This window comes from Apodemus sylvaticus, chromosome 11, assembly GCF_947179515.1.
Source record: "Apodemus sylvaticus chromosome 11, mApoSyl1.1, whole genome shotgun sequence".
Taxonomy (NCBI): Eukaryota; Metazoa; Chordata; class Mammalia; order Rodentia; family Muridae; genus Apodemus; species Apodemus sylvaticus.
The window spans coordinates 9,738,188-9,755,694 of NC_067482.1; the positions used below are offsets into that span (position 1 = coordinate 9,738,188).

Below are 17,507 nucleotides of genomic sequence, written 5' to 3' on the forward strand. Positions count from 1 at the left end.
AGCTTACAATTACAAGTCCAGCTCTTCGCATCTAAGATCCCTGCAACATCTATGCTGGAAATCCTAAATTATCATACACCGGCCAGGGGAGGATTTCGTGACACATGCCACTTCTTTATAATTCAAGACCTAGAGGAGGCGGCCTCAGAGGCCCACAGTGTGATGCGGAGTGCCTTAAGGCCGGTGGTGCAGCAGCCAGGGCAGATGGGTGCACTCATAAACAGCTGAATTCATTCCCACCTGCCCTGTTCAGAACTGCCCTGTGAACTGTTTCTTTTCTACCTCCTGATTAACGAAGGCAGGCATGGGTCATGGTCTTTTTGAGGCCCCTTTCAAGAGCTAAACAAGTCTGTGGTTACATTTAGCCGAGAGAGAGAGAGAGAGAGAGAGAGAGAGAGAGAGAGAGAGAGAGAGAGAGAGAGAGAGAGAGAGTTCAGTAATTAATATGTCTGGTACAGGCTAATAACAAACCCCACCCCCAGTGGGAAAGAGGGTGCTGTAGACAGCCCCGTGTTTCTTCCAGCCTGGCACTTCTCCCCACCCTAGGCTGGCCAGCTCCTCCAGGAAGAAGTGGGGGAGGAGAGCTAAGGAAATGAGGTTTGGAGCTCTTGCATGCAGAACCCTCCTGCCCTGCCCACAGCCCTGTTTCCACACAGTCTCCTGGCACTTTCTTGGGCTTGTCAGAAATCGGCTTCTCGCCCGTGCCCACTGGCAGGCAGGTGCTGACCACCCAAGATCCTTTGATACCTAGGATCGTGTGCCCCCCTCCACCACTGGTGGCTTTAGCCCTCCCCCACCTCCCACCCCCCACGCCCAGTCCTGGACATGAGGTAAACGTCATGCCTCTTTCTGCTGAGGTCGCTCGGTCATTGAGTGGGATCTCCATCCCACACTGTGGCACTCTCTGTGGGATGAATTGCTTCCTCCATTGATATGCAAGCCGATTGTTACCTTGTTACCGGTCAGTTCTGGTCTCTCAGACCTGAGCCACACCATAGTCTGTACACGGCGTTCGAGATAAGGTAAAAGGAGCACACACTGTGCTGAGTGAGAAGTCTGTCTGAAGTCTCCTACTAGGGGAAGGACAGCTGCCTGGCTTCCCTGCTGTGGGAGCAAAGGAGGCGCCCCTCAGAACCATGTCTACAGAAACCTTCCCTGACGCCCAGCAGCCCTGCCAGCACCTATATATAAGGTAACTGAGACACCGCACAGCTCCTGCGGTTCTTACAAACCCTCCCTGGTGATGTATAGCACCCCGTTTGGTTAGAGTGCTGACAACTATTATCAGGGAGGGGGACCTCTGAAGAATGGGGGTACACCAAGCATACAGGAAACATCCACTTAACATCTCAGTACCAGAGTATCCCCACTCTCTCCCAATCACAACTTCCAAGTTTTGCGTTCCTTCCTTCCTTCCTTCCTTCCTTCCTTCCTTCCTTCCATTTAATTTTTCTTTTCTTTCTTTCTTTTCTTTTTCTTGTTGTCCTTGTTTTGGCTGCTGTGGGTGGTACAGGGTCCTCCTTTAAGACAGAGTACCTGGCTATCTTAAGTCACAACATGTAGACCAGGTTAGCCTCACAATGCAGGCAATCCTCCTGCCTCAGCTTCCCAGGTGCTACAATTACAAGTGTGTGTCATCCTAGCCAGCTAAGGGGTTCCTTAGCAGGTAGATCAAATGTCATTTCTATAAACTTTGTGCAGTTTCCGGGTTTCCGGTTTCCGGTTGTCGGATGAGAGCTAACAATAATTTCATTTTGCAGGGGTTTTTATCATAATGGGATTTCATTGCAATTTCACCAACAGCAAGGATTGCCAGAATCTCCAGAAATGTTATTTATGAGCTGTTCAAGTCTGATGTTTCAAATAAATAAGGGAAGTGATTTGAGTCATAAACGATAACAAACCGGCTGCCCCGGAGAAAGTAAATGCACAAGAGTGGAGCTTCGGTTTAGTTCTCAGGGCTCTGTCATGGTGTGCATTAGAATTCGCTTATATCAGAAAAGCCGGCTGCCTTGCTCAGTCTCGTGAACCCTGTGCAGGTCAGCAGAGGCCAGGCGGCAGAACTATGGAGCAAGACGGTGCCCAAATCACAATGTCTTGTCGTGGCCCTGTAGGATGATGTCCCCATCCTCCCTGATAAAGTCTGTGGCTGCGTATACCACAAATCGGCCTACAGCTACCTTCCTGCCACCTTCCTGACACCTTCCTGACACCCTCCTGACACCTTCCTGACACCTTCCTGCCACCCTCCTGACACCCTCCTGACACCCTCCTGCCACCTTCCTGACACCCTCCTGACACCCTCCTGCCACCTTCCTGCCACCTTGGTCTGTAACTCCGCCCTTGGCTCTTTCCCTACAGCATGAAGTGTTTTAGAACTCCATCCATAAGTCATTTGAAAGCACAAGATGAATCTCACATGCACTAAAACATAACCAGATCTGGGAAGTTAATGTTTTTTTAATTAATATTTTATTTATTTACATACCAAATGTTGCCCCCTTCTCGAATATTTTTATTTATTTATTTTTCTTGAGATAGAATCTTACTATGGAGCCCAGGCTGGCCTTGAACTTGCAATCCCCCCTATTTTGCCTTATGAATAGTGCTTTTAGTATGGGCTACCATGCCCTGACTTAGTCATATACAGATTTAATGTATATGGCCATTCCGGGTGCATAACAGACAACAGATTTTAATGAGTGGGCTCTCAGTTTAAAACAGATAAAAGCACAGTCAAGTGTATATTTTGTCTCTGGCTCTCCTGAACTGTGAAACACAGAAGAAAGTCCGATAAGTGATAATGAATCTGCTAGGAGTTCGCTATAGCCAGCGTTTTAACATATTCATCTACACTGTCAATATCACTGTCAGGCCTGTGATTCACTTCACTCTCTGGGTTGATCTGTATGGACATTTTGAAGACAAAGGTGGCAATGATGGAGTACTGCCGGCAATTGGGACTGAGCCTGCCATCTTCATAAACTCAGGTCCGCTTCTAAAGCAAAAGTGGGCGGGGCTCTAAGTGAACCCACAAGCATGCGCAGAGCAAGCTTTGTCAACTCTTCTGCAGAGAGCCTGGGAGGGAACTCTTACAAACTGGAACTTCCCCCCAAAAGTCTATGACTCTCACAACCACAGCAAAAACCATATCTGGTTCTTCATCAAAATATCCTGGGGCTGGAGAGGTGGCTGGTGTTAGGAGCACTCGCTGCTTTTGTAGAGGACGGGGGTGAGGGGGGGGTGGGGGGGGTGGGGGGGTTGGTTTCCAGCACCCACATAACGGCTCACAGTCATCTACATCTCCAGTTCCAGGGGCTCCAACACCCTCTTCTGGATTCCTTGAACACCAGACATGCATGTGGTATATGTACATGCATACAGGCAAAGCACTCGTACACATAACATAAAATAAATCTAAACATCACAAACCTGGCATGGTGGCACACATATACAGCATGTGCTTTTGACCTCGGATACAGGAAAGCCGGGATAAGTGGATTGCAAGCCGGGGCCTGCCTCCAAAGCTAGTGTGTGCCTGCTGGGTAATGATTTCCTACTCCTGGAGAGAGAGGGAAGCTTGTGTGTCAGAAAGTAAACAAAACTTACACATCTCAGAAAGCTATAACTCAATTCCTATGCCCTCCTTATACAAGTAATAACAAGTATCAATAATGACGGGGCGGGGCAAGACGTCCACCCTCTGTCCTGGGAACTGCTGCAGATTTTCCTCTCTGCATACTTCTTGTCTCCTGACCTATAAGAACAAGGAACAGAGAAGTGAGCAGAATACAGATTTATTAATCAAAGAGAAAGAGAAAGCTCTAGATGGTTCACGGCAGCAGCAAGGAGTCTGGGAAAGTTCACCACCAACGCCAAAAACTCCCTGACAGAGCTAGAACTAAAAGCACAGTTAGTTATAAATCCCCTTTCATGGCTTGTGCCCATTGCCCATGTTCGCTCCTCAGACACCTGCAGAAAATATATTTAATCCTGAAAATGTAAAATGTAATGTGACGCTATATGGCTTGCACTTTGAATGCCTATTCTAGACCTATATAAATTCATTAGGTTGCATAGACTTGGTGTCTGGTTAATTTTGGTGAGAAGTCTTTTTGTTTATTTGTAAGTTCTCTTATAATAAAATTTATTTAAAAAGAGAAAGTGATTGCCATTGAAGAGAGTAGGCCTAGGGGTTTTCTTTTTTGTTTTGTTTTGTTTTTTTAATAAGTTCACAAGGTCCTAACTGGCCTTCTGCAAAATAGGTGAAAATAGAGACCAATCAGAGGAAAGTTCACCAAACCGAGAAGGGTTCTCAGTTAAGTCCTCATCTCAGTCCGCTCTTCCCCTTTGAGGGGTATTGCATGGGTATGGGAGAGGTAAACTGAGGAAGTGGGGCTATACCCAGAGGTTTCCAGCCTCCATTTCTGGCCGCTGGTGCCCATCACAGCCTGGAGCCCTTCCTGCCTCTGTCAGAGCAGAGTGTTTGTGTTGACCACACTGGAGTGGATTTTTTTTTTTTTTAAAGGATGCAACTATCTTTGAGTGATTCTGGCTCCTGGAGGTAGTTCCTCATCCATGCTCTGTAAGGAAGCCCTTAGAAACTCACTGCTTTACCAAGTGCAATTCAGAATCCTTACTTCAGCCTGTTGGTGACCCACAACCATACAACAGGGTCGTGTTAGCTTTCTCCTTATCGCAAACAAAACAAAACAGAAACCTGCAAAGCAACTTAAGGAAGAAAGGATTTACTTGGCCTCACAGTTCCAGGGTCGAGGCCATGACGGTGAGAAGTTGTGTCAGCAGAAACCTGAGGTAGACGGCACATTGCATCTGGAGTCAGGAAGTAGAGAGAGATGGATGTGACACCCGGCTTTCATTCAGTTCGGGAACTGGAGCCACCAACGTTCAACTAACTTAATCTAAAGAATCCCTACAGATATTCCTGGAGGCTGCCCTAGAAAATCTCTCACAGGCATGCCCAGAGAGGTTGGCTGGTCTCATAGGTAAGTCTAGATCCTTTGGACTGACAATCAGTATTGACCATGACATGAACCCTCTTCAGAAGACAAAGCAAAGCTGCCCATGATATCCTACCACTCAAAACTGCAGGCAGGGTGCAAGGCCAGCCTTGCTATAGTGCACGGTGAGCTCTAGTTCAGCTGAGGCTACATGAGACTTTGTCTCTCTCTCTCTCTCTCTCTCTCTCACACACACACACACACACACACACACACACACACACACACACACACGAAACACACACACATGAAACACATACCACCACTACACCCACACACACACACACACATACACACAAAACACACCCCCACTCCAAGCTCCCAACACACACACACTGACTCCAGGGAGCTAGGATGGGCTTTTGTGCTTCTTTTTAAGTTCCACTGGTCTCATATGCAAGTTAAGAGGAACCACGAAATCTTTGGCTGGATCTAGAAGATCTAAAATAGGAGTTTGAATGTAGCTCAGTGGTAGAGCATCTGCCTAGCAGGCACCGAGCCCTAGGTTCAACCCCCAGCACCCTCACCCCATCACACGCATGCACGCATCCACACATGCACCCATGCACATGTGCAGACACACAGATGAATAAAACTAGAGGAGCAGGAGAGAAGGCTCAACCGTTAAGGGCGTGCACTGTTCTAGGAAAGGACCCAGGTTCAGTCCCCAGGACCCAGGTTCAGTCCCCAGCACCCAGCACAACCATCTGTGCCTCCAGTTACGGTGGGGGGCAGGGCGGGGTGGGGAGGGGGTTATGGATACCTCCTGGCTTCTCCAAAGAAGAGAAGCTGCACTCACGCTCACAGTCACTCTGAAAGACACGTAATTAAAAATAAATGTCCTTTAAAAGAATGAATCAAGAAAAATGTCTAGCTAGAGGTCTCTTCCAGTCAACTTAGACAGAAGTGAGCGGCAGAAGTAGATCAGGGAGAGTGCACCTGGAATCTCCGGCTTGGGAGGCTGAATCGGAGAAGCCACTCTCCCAGGGCCAGCTTGCTCTGTCCCCTCCTGTCTCGGTCAGGTCGTCATAAAAATGTACTCATCGGCGTTTTAATAACGTCTCCTACCCCAGGCCCCAAACTCCCAGTGGCAGCCTGTTCATAACTTATAGCACAGCAAGGATCAGTGACACTGCAGCCCCACCCTGCGCATACCTGATTCACTCCTGGTCCAAATGCAGGGCATCCCAGGAAGGGGACAGGAGTAGGAGTGTAATCACCAGACCCGGATTCACAGGGTTCATGCTGGGCCTCGAGCAATTTTTAACTTTGGGGGCCTCGAAGGCCACCTGGAGAATCTGAAAAAAAAAAAAAAAAAAACCAAAAAACAAAACAAAACAACAAAAAACACAGTTACCTCTCTTCAAAAAAAGTTCCTCACCATTCAGTGTGTGATTTCAGGGGATTCTATACCAGAATTAACTTCTGAATTAACTGAATAAATAATAGTCCCATTCCCTAATATATTGGAAACAGAAAGCCGTAAGACCTCAAGAATCGAACAGTCCAGTAGTCAGAACAAAACAGTGGCCAGAAATCAACGCATGCGTGGAGAATGACAAGCGCCGTGGAGAACAGAGCATTCTAGAAGCCGGTGGCAGAGATTTTGTACAGGTTGGATTGAGGAGGGAGCTTAGAAACTTGTGCTTTGGGAGACAACCGTTTTAAATAGATGGGTGTGGTGGATTGATCCAGGCGACCCAGTCAAGTAAGTTAATCAAGAATCTAAGATTAATATGACCCTGAGCTGTGCTGCTTAGGGGTCAGTGCGGTGACAAAAGTTGGGCTGGGGGGGGTGTGTGCTACTAAAATGCTGAATAGTGTTTTATGACCACACACACACACACAGACACACACACACACACACACACACACACACAAGGGATATAAGCAAGTTGGCTGTAAGAGAGCGGCCTTGAAGCCCTCGGTCCATTATCAGGGTCAGAAGTTAGCCCCGTGTCTGTTCAGTAAGATGAAAGAAAACCACGGAGGGCGGCGGGTGGCGGAGAACTACTGGGCGAGTGGGCCTGAAATGAATTTTAGCTGCTATGTGCAAAGCCCTAGGTGTGTGGACAGAAGGAAGCCGGTAAGAAGGTTACAACAGGTCAGGAATAAATAACCAGCAGGCGGAGGATCCCGGATTCCGTCCTGCCTTTTGTTGGGTGAGGAGCGCCAGGCAAACGCGTCCACCTTGGCTTAGGAAGGAGGCGATTGGACCGTCCGCCCGCAGCCGCAGCTCCGGGTGGCTGTGAGGGACCCGGGGACTGGGAGAGGTGCAAACCGGGACCTCTGCACTCCGCCGTCCACCCGAAGCCCCGCAACCGGGACCCCGGAGTAAGTCGGGGACGGACCGCGCTGCGGCGGGAGGGGGCGGGCGGGCAGATCCCACCCCTTCCTGAAGGAAGCGCCCTCCCCACCGCGACTGCCACCGCCGCCGCCGCCGCCGCTGCCGCCGCAGGTCACGGCCCGCAAGCCGCCGCCCGGAGCAGGTAGGCGCGGCGCCCTCCTCCGCCCCTGGCACCGGATGCCAGGCTCGCCCTGCTCGCCCTGCTCCGGACCCCGCGGGGACCCCTCCCCAGCCCCGGGCGCGTGCTCCGGAGCCCGAGGCGGGCGGTGCGGCTCCGCGGCGCGCCCGTCCCGCTCCCTGCCGCCGCAGTGTCGCCTGCGGCCCCCACCCCTCCCCGCCCGGTGACAGGTGTCCCACCGCCGCGGGTGGGATCGGGGAGGAGCGCCGGAGCCGAGTCCGCCCGCCCCCGGCGCTAACTTGCGGTGCCCTGCGCGCAGCCCCGCGCCCGCCCTGCTGGGCGCGCGTTCCTGGGAAGAATCCAGGGTTTCGGGCTGAACCGGGCCGGGAGAGGGGGCGGGAGGGGGGGGGGTTACGGGTCGCAGTGCACAGGACGCTCTGGTTATGCACGGTCATAATAATTTTCAAAAGTCGACAGCCTTGGGTTATGGAGAGAGCTTTCGCCGAGTGGTTTTCCCCCTCCTTAAATGAATCAACGAGGGACTAAGGGGTTTCCCAGTTGAAATTTACGTTCCTTCCCCCCACCCATTCATCCCTCTCGGTCCACCCCTAACCCACACTGCACTTTATTATACCCTAAGCACTTTGCTTGTCTTTTGGTCGCGGGTTATTCTGACCATGTCTTTCAGGGCTGAGCCAGGGTGGTGATTGCCAACGTGAGAACAGAGCCTGGGTAAATGGAAGCCAGCCAACCCCCCTGGGCGATCACAGGCTGACCTCCTACATACATGATCCTGATAGGGAACCGAGCTGCACTGACGTGTTAAAAAGCGAGAAAGAATAAAGCACTTCTTAGATCTATTACAGTAACACAGTCGAAAAGGCAATTATTAGTTTCTGCTTCTTCAATTCTCTGCTTGAATCGAAGACAGATTTTAATAATGCACGACTGTAACTCCATTCAGGGGCTGCAGTTAATAAAAATGAATTCATGAAGGAAGTTCTTGGTAGCAGTTAGTAAGTTGACCCACATATAATTTCCCATGTTGAGGGTAGACCGTTAGGCGCATACATGTAGTAGATGCAAAGTGAATAATTTTACAATCTCAACTTGCATCAGATACCTAACTTTTTCTTACAGTTGTGGAGAGAACCCTGCTTCTAAAGTAACCATAGCTGCTTCCAAAGTAACCAAGCCCCTCTGCCTCCCTCCCTCTCCCTCTGCCCTACCCCCATCTCTGTCTCCCTCCCTACCTCCTTCTCCACCCACCCCTCTACTGACCCACCTGAGACAAGGTCTCTCTATTATGTAGCCCAGGCTGGCCTGGAACGTACTATATAGCCCAGGCTAGCCTGGAACATACTATATAGCCCAGGCTGGCCTGGAACATACTATATAGCCCAGGCTGGCCTGGAACGTACTATATAGCCCAGGCTGGCCTGGAACATACTATATAGCCCAGGCTGGCCTGGAACATACTATATAGCCCAGGCTGGCCTGGAACGTACTATATAGCCCAGGCTGGGCCTGGAACATACTATATAGCCCAGGCTGGCCTGGGATCCACAGAGATCTACCTGCCTCTGCCTCTAAGTACTGGGATTAAAGGCCTACACCACCACACCCTGCAACTGTCATCTCTTAACAATCTAGAAGTGTGAATTTAATTTTCTTGGCATAAGCATGGGAATTTTAATGGTTTGCCCTTGTTGTACAAATTACTTAAATGTTTTGCAAGCCTTCCAAGTTGGAAACTGACAAACTGGATATAGTACATGAGAGAGTAAGGAAGTTTTGCTAGCACTAGTAATAATTGGCAGATGTTATGACATTGGTCAAACATATACGGTTTGAAAAAAATTCACACTTATTGTAATCTGCAGGTTAGCTGAATAAAGTCTGTTTGGTTTGTTTAAATTTGCATTATAATATCTTGATAGCAATTTCTTAATCCGTGTTTCTTATCCAGTGCTTTGAGAAGGAGGTAGCTCGCTTCAGAGGGTCGTCGGGTTTTTTTTCAGTGAACACAGCAAGGCTGTCTGTTGGCCTTTGTCACAGCCTTTGTCCCCTTGCTCATAGTCACCTTGTGGGAATTCTGTGTTCGGTTGCATTGCTTTTGGCTGTGTCTCGGTTTCCCTGTGTCCCGCCCCTCTGTGATCCATGGTCAGACGGACAGGCAGTCTGGAGACCTGAGGGAGGGGAGGGGAGCTGGCCCCGCAGTCTTAGTCCTTTGTATCACTGTGATCTGGCCCTTCCGGTTCATTTTAGGGGCCATTTAAGTCAAAGGACACCAAGAAGATAACATGTTATCTGCCAGTCTTCCTGTTCCTGAAGGAACCTATAGTATCAGACTCAGGGCTTGGCAGTCGTGAGGTTGGCCTCGCCAGGCCCCGCTCACTATCATTACTATGCATTGCATATGTCGGGTATGTATGAGTGTGGTGTACAGGTGTGGTGTGCACACGCAGGCCTGTGTGGAGGCCCAAGGGCAACACTACAGGTCTTTCCTTCATCTCTCTCCACCTTTATTTTGTTGAGATAGGGCCTCTCACCAAACTTGAAATTCCTTGATTCAGTCAGGCTGACTGGCCCCTGAATTTCAAGAGATCTACCTTCCCTGCCAAAGGCTGGGGTGATAAGCACCCAACACCCTGCTCGGCGTTTAGCATGGGTAACGAAGGGTCCAAACACAGGTCCTAATGTTTACATGCCCAGCAATTTAGAGGCTGAGCCTCTCCTATCCCAGAGTGGAAATACTTAACTGAGAGGGACTTCAGACAGCACAGTTGGAATGATGGGAGATGATAAGAAGCTTTGGTACTCACTGACACACCCAGTCCCATGTCACTCCCAATCAAGCCAGCTCTGCTAGGGTAGGCAAGGAATGAAGGGAGCTCTTCCACCAAGTAAGAAATAAAGTTTCCATATATGTGTGTGTGTGTATGTGCATGTGTGGTATATATATATTATATATATGTGTGTGTGTGTGTGTAATATATATATATATATATATATATATATATATATATATATATATATATACTCTTGTAGCTCAGTACTACCAAGTATAACTTTCTACACTGATGGATATAAATCTGTCTTATATGATAGCCATAAACCATAACATGAGGCTGTTGAAATGTGGCCAGTACCACTGTGGAACAGATTTTAAATTTTATTTAACTTTAATTAACTTAAATTGCCACATAGAGATAGTGGCTACCATGTTGGGCGATGCATCTCTGAGCTTCTACCACTCATTCCTGATACGGATGCATCTGATGGCCATTATCCTTTAATTGGGAAGAAGTAGGAATTTGCATTACGCTGCCAGGAATTAAGATTTAACTCGGGAATCGTGTTTTATAGCAAAACACTTGCATTTATGCTAGAGTTCTTGTCTACTCTAAAAAGAGTTGGCTTTTTAGCTCTCTGGCTCTGCTGCTCACAAACGTAGTCACCGGTCCACGTCGTTGGGAAGTGTGTTTGGGTGGGGGCTCCCAAAGGAGCGTTATGTGCTCTAATGCACAGTGCATCACATTATTCGCATTATTCGTTCTAAGTTGGCCTTTGCACTCTGGTAAGTTTTCAAGCCACGGAGGAGATTTTTGGAGAAAGGAGGAAGGATTACGGCTGTGCCTGCCTGTGTCCTTCCTCTCATACTGTCAGCGCTGAGACAAATGGCACGTAGCTGCCCCCCGGGAAAGCTGAGGGCTCAAGTCTTCGCTCTACATCCCTTTCTGTCCCTGTCCCCATCTCTGGAGCTTCGAGCTAGACACCCTGCCCCCTCCACTGCTCCACACCGCCTGTAGGGTTTACCAAATTCGCTTAACATACCGCCTACTATCCTTTCCAGGGAAGTGGGATTTGAGTAAGTGTCTACTGGATAGCTTCCATTTTTAGACTAACTTGGCTTTGCTTAAAACCGTTACTTGGATGCTGGAGACAGCACATTTTTAATTAGATGTCACAAGATATTGCCTCTCACCTTTCTTGAATGAGTGACCCTTGCCCAGCCCAGAGGCCTAAGATCCTCTCTGCAGGGAAGAACTGAAGTTTCTCAAGGTTCCCAGTCTCTGGGAAGTCAGTACCCTTCAGTCAATTATTTAGAAATTATTGAGTATGTTGAGATTATTAGAGTTAGGTTAAAATAACCCTAAGGTATTTGTGCCTTGAACGTATTAACAGTCTAGATAGGCCACTTTCTCGGAATTATCCCATTAGGTGCTGGAGATGCTTAAATAAATTAATGAATGCTCCACATAATTCCAGTACCCTCCTAAATAAAGTAACATGTCTATTTAGCTTTAATTTTTTTAAAAAAGTTGTTAGTATTCTCATACATCATGGTGTTTTTCAAACTGCTTGTCTTGGGTCTTAAACAGAACCATAAAACTATCTGTGCATCGTCCTCGATGAAAAGTTTTCTTTCCTCTGTGTATCATAATAATGACTGGGCCGCAAGGAGGCAGGCAGAAGCAGTTGAAGTGCCAGAGACGTGGGACCTCTGGGTTTAAATCTTTACTACACAGCCTAGTTCATCTGTGCTCATATGTTCATTGCCTGCAGTCATTGTGGTGTAGGTGTGTGTGTCCTGGTTCAGATTTGTAGTCCTGCCTGCAAAAGACCCTCTCAGGACCCCTCTGAGGAAACACTGACAGGAGACATCTCTAGCAATAACTAGTGTCTAACCATTACTCCACACCAAGTGCCCACCATATGAGTTGTCCTGGTTTTCCCTTGATGGGGAGAGTTCTGTCCCCCACAGCACCTACATCTCATTTGACGGAGATGGGCATCTGCAGACCTGTGGCGCTCGTAGATACGACGCACCAATGCGCTTGTGCAGGCGTAAGCCGACAGCACGGATTTTCTGCATGGGACAGAGCCTGAGGGTGAGCGGGGAGTCGCCACAGTTGTAGGCTGCAGAGACCTCGCTGCTGCCGGTGCGCTCTGAGGCTAATGCCCTTTGTGAGGTAGCATGGTACCTAAAGGACCTGAGCATCCTGGGGCCCGACTGCAGGTGGCCCTAACTTCTGCATTCTGGTTTGCAGCGAGCAAAGGAGTTCACAAGTTCACAAGTGTTCATCTTCCCCCCATCCCCCACTGCATAAAATCACCTGCCTTTTCTTTTCAAAATCACTTCTTACCTGTGAATGCCTCTTCACATTTCCTAACTCAGCGAATGGAGGCTAGCCCAGTGGTAGAGGCTAACCCAGTGTTGGAGAGGTCCTGCATTTACCCCTAGCACCACAGCTGGAAAAAAAAATGTTTAATATAAGTAAGTACATAAATAAAATTCAGTGTCCTGGGAGGTCTTAAAGTTGAAAATGGAAAGCCTCCCCCACCCTCACTGTAATCTAGAAGCAGATTCCAGTTTTCGTTAAAGAGCAGGTTAAATACAAGTGATCACTTATCCAGAGACCCTGCCGGGTAGGAGAGGCCTATGCATGCTGTCACACCCGGTTTCCTTCTGTTAAAAGTCCAGAGGCTGCACGTAACATACTAAAAAAAATCTATAAAGTATTCAGACTTTGTTCAAGGCTCTGGAATGGTCCGTCTCTGTGGCAGTGATGACTTTGTTCAAGGCTCTGGAATGGTCTGTCTCTGTGGCAGTGATAGACTTTGCCTATGGGATAGAGAGAGGCTTGAAGAAGTATCTTTGGAAGAACTGAAAGCCGTGTGGACAGTGCTGAGGGGGTGATCATGCCGAGCTGTGGCAGCAGAGGAAACTGGCCTGTTGTTGACTGGCCTTGTCTCACACCGAAGCGTTCATAATGAGTGATTGTGATAATCAACTGACTGCAGATATAAATGTCTCCAGGCAGAGTTAGAAATACAGCCTACTTTTCATTAAAGGTGTGGGAGACTGAGCCCTCTTTGCAACCCTGCATCAAATATTATTTTTTAATAAAGCATTTTGTGTGTTTTTCAAAAGGTCTCATGTAGTCCAGGGTAGCTTTGAAATATATGTGCATGTATATACGAGTATGAGTGCAGGTATGTGGATATGTATACATACATATATGCATGTATGTGTGGATATATACATACATGTATGCATGTATGTGTGGATATGTATACATGCATATATATGCATGTGTGTATGGATATGTATACATACATATGCATGTATGTGTAGATATGTATGTATACATACATACATGTGCATGTATGTGTAGATATGTATACATACATACATATGCATGTATGTGTGTACATATTATTCATCTCTCATACACTATATCTCGACTGTAGCTTTCCCTCCATCCATTCCTCTCAGATCCACCCTCCCCTGTTTCCCTTGAGCCCAGAATTCTAGACCCTCTTTTTACATGCTGAAACCGCAAGCACATGGCAAAATTAACCATTTTAATTAGATTTGTTCTGGGTTTTTTTTTCATATTTGTTAGTGAGTTAGTTTTTAGATGGCATTACTTGGAAGTTCTAACACATAAGTTAAAATCAGCTTTTTGTAGCTACAATGGGTGTTAGCCTCTGTAGGGCCTGTCCTTGTCAATCAGAGTCTTCAAACTGTCTTTCTTCTGTCAGCTCATAAGTGAATAAGATAGTAGAGAAATGGTGGTGCTGGGCTGGAGAGATGGCTTCGCAGGTTAGAGCACTTGTTGTTCTTCAGAGGACCAGGGTTTGAGTCCCAGCACCCACATGGTGGCTCACGACCTCTGTAACTCCAGTTTGGGTTCTGACATCCTCTTCTGACCTCTGCATAACAGGCACAAGCAAGGGGTACATGTGGACAAAACACTTACACGTGTGAAATAAAGAAGTAAAATGGGGATATCACTGTTAAACATAGCAAGCAGAAGAATTGGTTTTGTGTGAGTTTAGAAGTCTTTGTCTATTAAAATGTGACTCTGTGACGCAGCTCTCTTAGAGTTCCTAGCAGAAGTGTATCACAAAATGTCTAGGCCCAGTTTCACCAAGTGATTCAGACAGAAACACAGAGGCTTGTGTGACTGTGTTCCCACATGCCCTCCACGTCAAAAATCTAACATTTGCCATTCTTGTCGACGGCAGCACAGCGGAGCAAGGATCAGATTTATATCCCTGTAACGTTAGCGGCTAATGCAATTGGACTTTTAAAAGGCGATTATCTTCCCTGTGACATTTTGATTGGTATTTCTCCCTTTTAATTTCAGCTTATATGTAGCATAAAAATTGATTTACGTGGAGGGGAGTGGGTTGCCATTTCATACCATAATTTTGATTGTATATCTAGGCTTGTAGAACTAAAGAGAAAATTTCTCCATTAACTGGATTGCAGAGCAGACCCAGTTATGATCCAATAGGGACAACTTGTGATTTTTTTAAAGATCAGGCCACTTAAATGGAGCCACAGTCTGCTTGCAAAGCCGTAAACAGAGTCCAGAAATGTGGCTTCTTATTACCAATAGTAGCACTTGAGGTGTAACCCCTGGCTCAGAATAGTTGTTTGTGGGAGAATGTGAGATGTATGATTGTGTATGCATGCATGCATGCATGCATGTGTGTGCATAAATGTGTGTGTGTATACATGCATGTGTGCACATGCAAGAGTGTGTGCATGCATACATGTGTGTGCATAAATGTGTATGTAAGTGTGTGCATGCATGCATTGTGTATACATGCAAGACTGTGTGCATGCAACTGCATGTGTGTGCATGCATGTGTCTACATGCAAGTGTGTGTGCATGTAAGCCTGTGTGCATGCATGCATGTGTGTGCATGCAAGAGTGTGTGTGTGCATGCAAACGTGTAAAGCCCAGGGACTAATGTCAAGTGTCTTCTTCAATTGTTCTTCATTTCATTTTTTGAGACAGGGTCACTCACTGAACCCAACACGCACCTTTAGATTAGTCCTGCTAGAGAGCAGGCTGTAGACACCCTGTGATCTCTGCTCTCCAAGCCCTGAAGGTACAGATCTGCATGCCTGGCTTTCACATGGCTGAATCCAAGTCCTCAGCTTGTACTCCAAGCACAGCGCTGACCAAGCTGTTTCTCTGTTCTCTCTGGATAATTCTTTCTCTCCCTATTATTGTTTTTCATTAATAACAAGGATTTTAAATCATTTTGTCCACATGAAAAATTGAAGAGAATTGTTCTAGGTGACAATGGTTTCCCAGTAGGGTGTCTAAAAGCTAGACAAAGCCTTTGGATGTCACATGACTTGTTTCTTGGAGTATGGTCACCATAGAAGGAGGCGGCTTCTTTAGGCTTTCAGACCCTGACTATTTTACATGCGTTATTGACACACTGATGGCCCGGCAGTCTTAGCATGACTCCCAGCCTAGACCTCAAGAGTCTCTTCAGTTTCAGTCTCCGATTCCATGTTTCCCTCCTTCCCTCAATTAAATCATTGCCCCTCTCCGGGTTTAGAAGTTATATTGTGCAAGTTAGTTTTATCTTAGGGCATTTGACTATCTAATGGCAAAGGCCAGCAAAATACTATAAAGTTTTACAGGATATAACCACTCTGTTCTTACATTGCCTGAACTGCTTCTATGCTGTCAAAGAGCTGGACCGCTGGCTTTGTGAATATTTGACTCCCCAAACTAATGATATCTACTGCGAGGAGTGTTGTGGGCTAGATCTCTAATTGTGACTAATTTAAATTTTACCAGCTTTGTGTAGTGCATCCTTCCGTCGAATGGTCCAGAGAGCTAGGCATGGGCACATAGTGAGTTGATAAAATTCTTAAAGAGTTGCTACCTTGGACAGCGCCACCTGCATGCAGCTGTGCAGGCAACCCAAGAGGTTCCCAGCCTGATGGCATGGTGAAATCATCTGGGAGTTGCACCCTCAAACAGTTAAGTGGAATCGCGTGGGGGGGGGGCACGTTACAGACACCACACTTTAAAAAAACTCTCATGTGGTCTCATCAAGTTTGGCTGGTTCGGCGGCATCAGGTAGTCAAGGAAGCCTGTGTGCTGTAGCATTCCCCCAGGGCAGCACAGAGTGTGCCTTGGGCCAATGGCCAGAAATGAACACAGGAAGGCCAATGGAGCCCATCTTATCCTCATCAGGAAGACTCTGACAAATCTATGATGTTAGATCTAGGCCATTTTCCTACCGGGTTGCCATGGCAACGAGAGCTCACATACCCCCATAGTGTCCAAGTACCAGTTTGATTTGATCAGATTGGGGGTAGAGGACTGTGGGGAGCTGAGGGTGTGGAGGACACCGAGAGAGCAAGCCCCACAGAATCCACTAAGCCAGGTTCACAGCAGCTCAAAGAAACCGAAGCAGCCGTCACCGAGCCTGCCTGGATCTGTGCTAGGTCCTCTGCGCCTGCTATAGCTGCCACCTTGGTGTTTCTGTGGGACTCCTTGCAGTGGAAATGGGAGTGTCTCTGCTTTGCCTGCTCCCCCACAGGTTGACTTGCCCAGCCCTGAAATGAGGATTTGGACCTAGTCTGATTGCATCTTTTTTTAGACCATATTTGGTTGATATCCCTGGGAGGCCTGCTCTTTTCTAAAGGAAAACAGAAGAGTAAGTCTGAGAAGAGGAGAGGTGTAGACACTGAGGGAGGGGAGACTAGAAGGAGTGGAGTGGGGAGAAACTTCAGTCAGGATGTATGAGAGAAAAATGAACAGAAAAAAAAACCCTTGTTTCGATAATTAAAAAAAAAAAAAACACAGAGAATCATGTTTAAAGTGAAAAAAATCAAGAGAGAAAGTTGGTCTAAAAGTAACCAACACAATTGGTCCCTTGTCAGTTTGACACATGGTAGACTCTAGCTGCTACAGTCATTTGAGAAGAGAGACTCTCAATTGAGAAAATCACTTTGTAAGACTGGCCCATAGGCTGGTCTGTAGGGCGTTTTCATCATTACTGACTGGTGTGGGAGAGCCCAGCCCACTGTGGTCGGTGCCATCCCCTAGCAGGTGGCCCTGAGCAAGCCATGAGGGGTGGATTCTGCCTCAGGGCCTGCCTCCAGGCCCGTCTGGAGCTCCTGCCCTGATTTCCTCAGAGATAGAAGATGAAGTCAACCCTTTGTTCCCTGAGCAGCTTTGGTCATGGC

General features: G+C 47.5%; 1 protein-coding gene across 2 annotated transcripts in view; it reads left to right on the top strand.

Annotated features, from left to right (window-relative positions):
* Window positions 1-7,074: 7,074 nt before the first annotated feature.
* Tmem150c (transmembrane protein 150C) overlaps window positions 7,075-17,507 on the top strand; it is a 72,570-nt gene continuing 62,137 nt past the window's right edge. Inside the window, exon 1 of one of the 2 annotated variants that reach the window (XM_052199494.1) lies at window positions 7,075-7,355. The gene's annotated coding sequence lies outside the window, so the exon portion shown is untranslated. Of the gene's footprint in view, window positions 7,356-7,401; window positions 7,511-17,507 lie in introns of those variants that run through there. The other variant, XM_052199495.1, reaches the window with a different exon arrangement.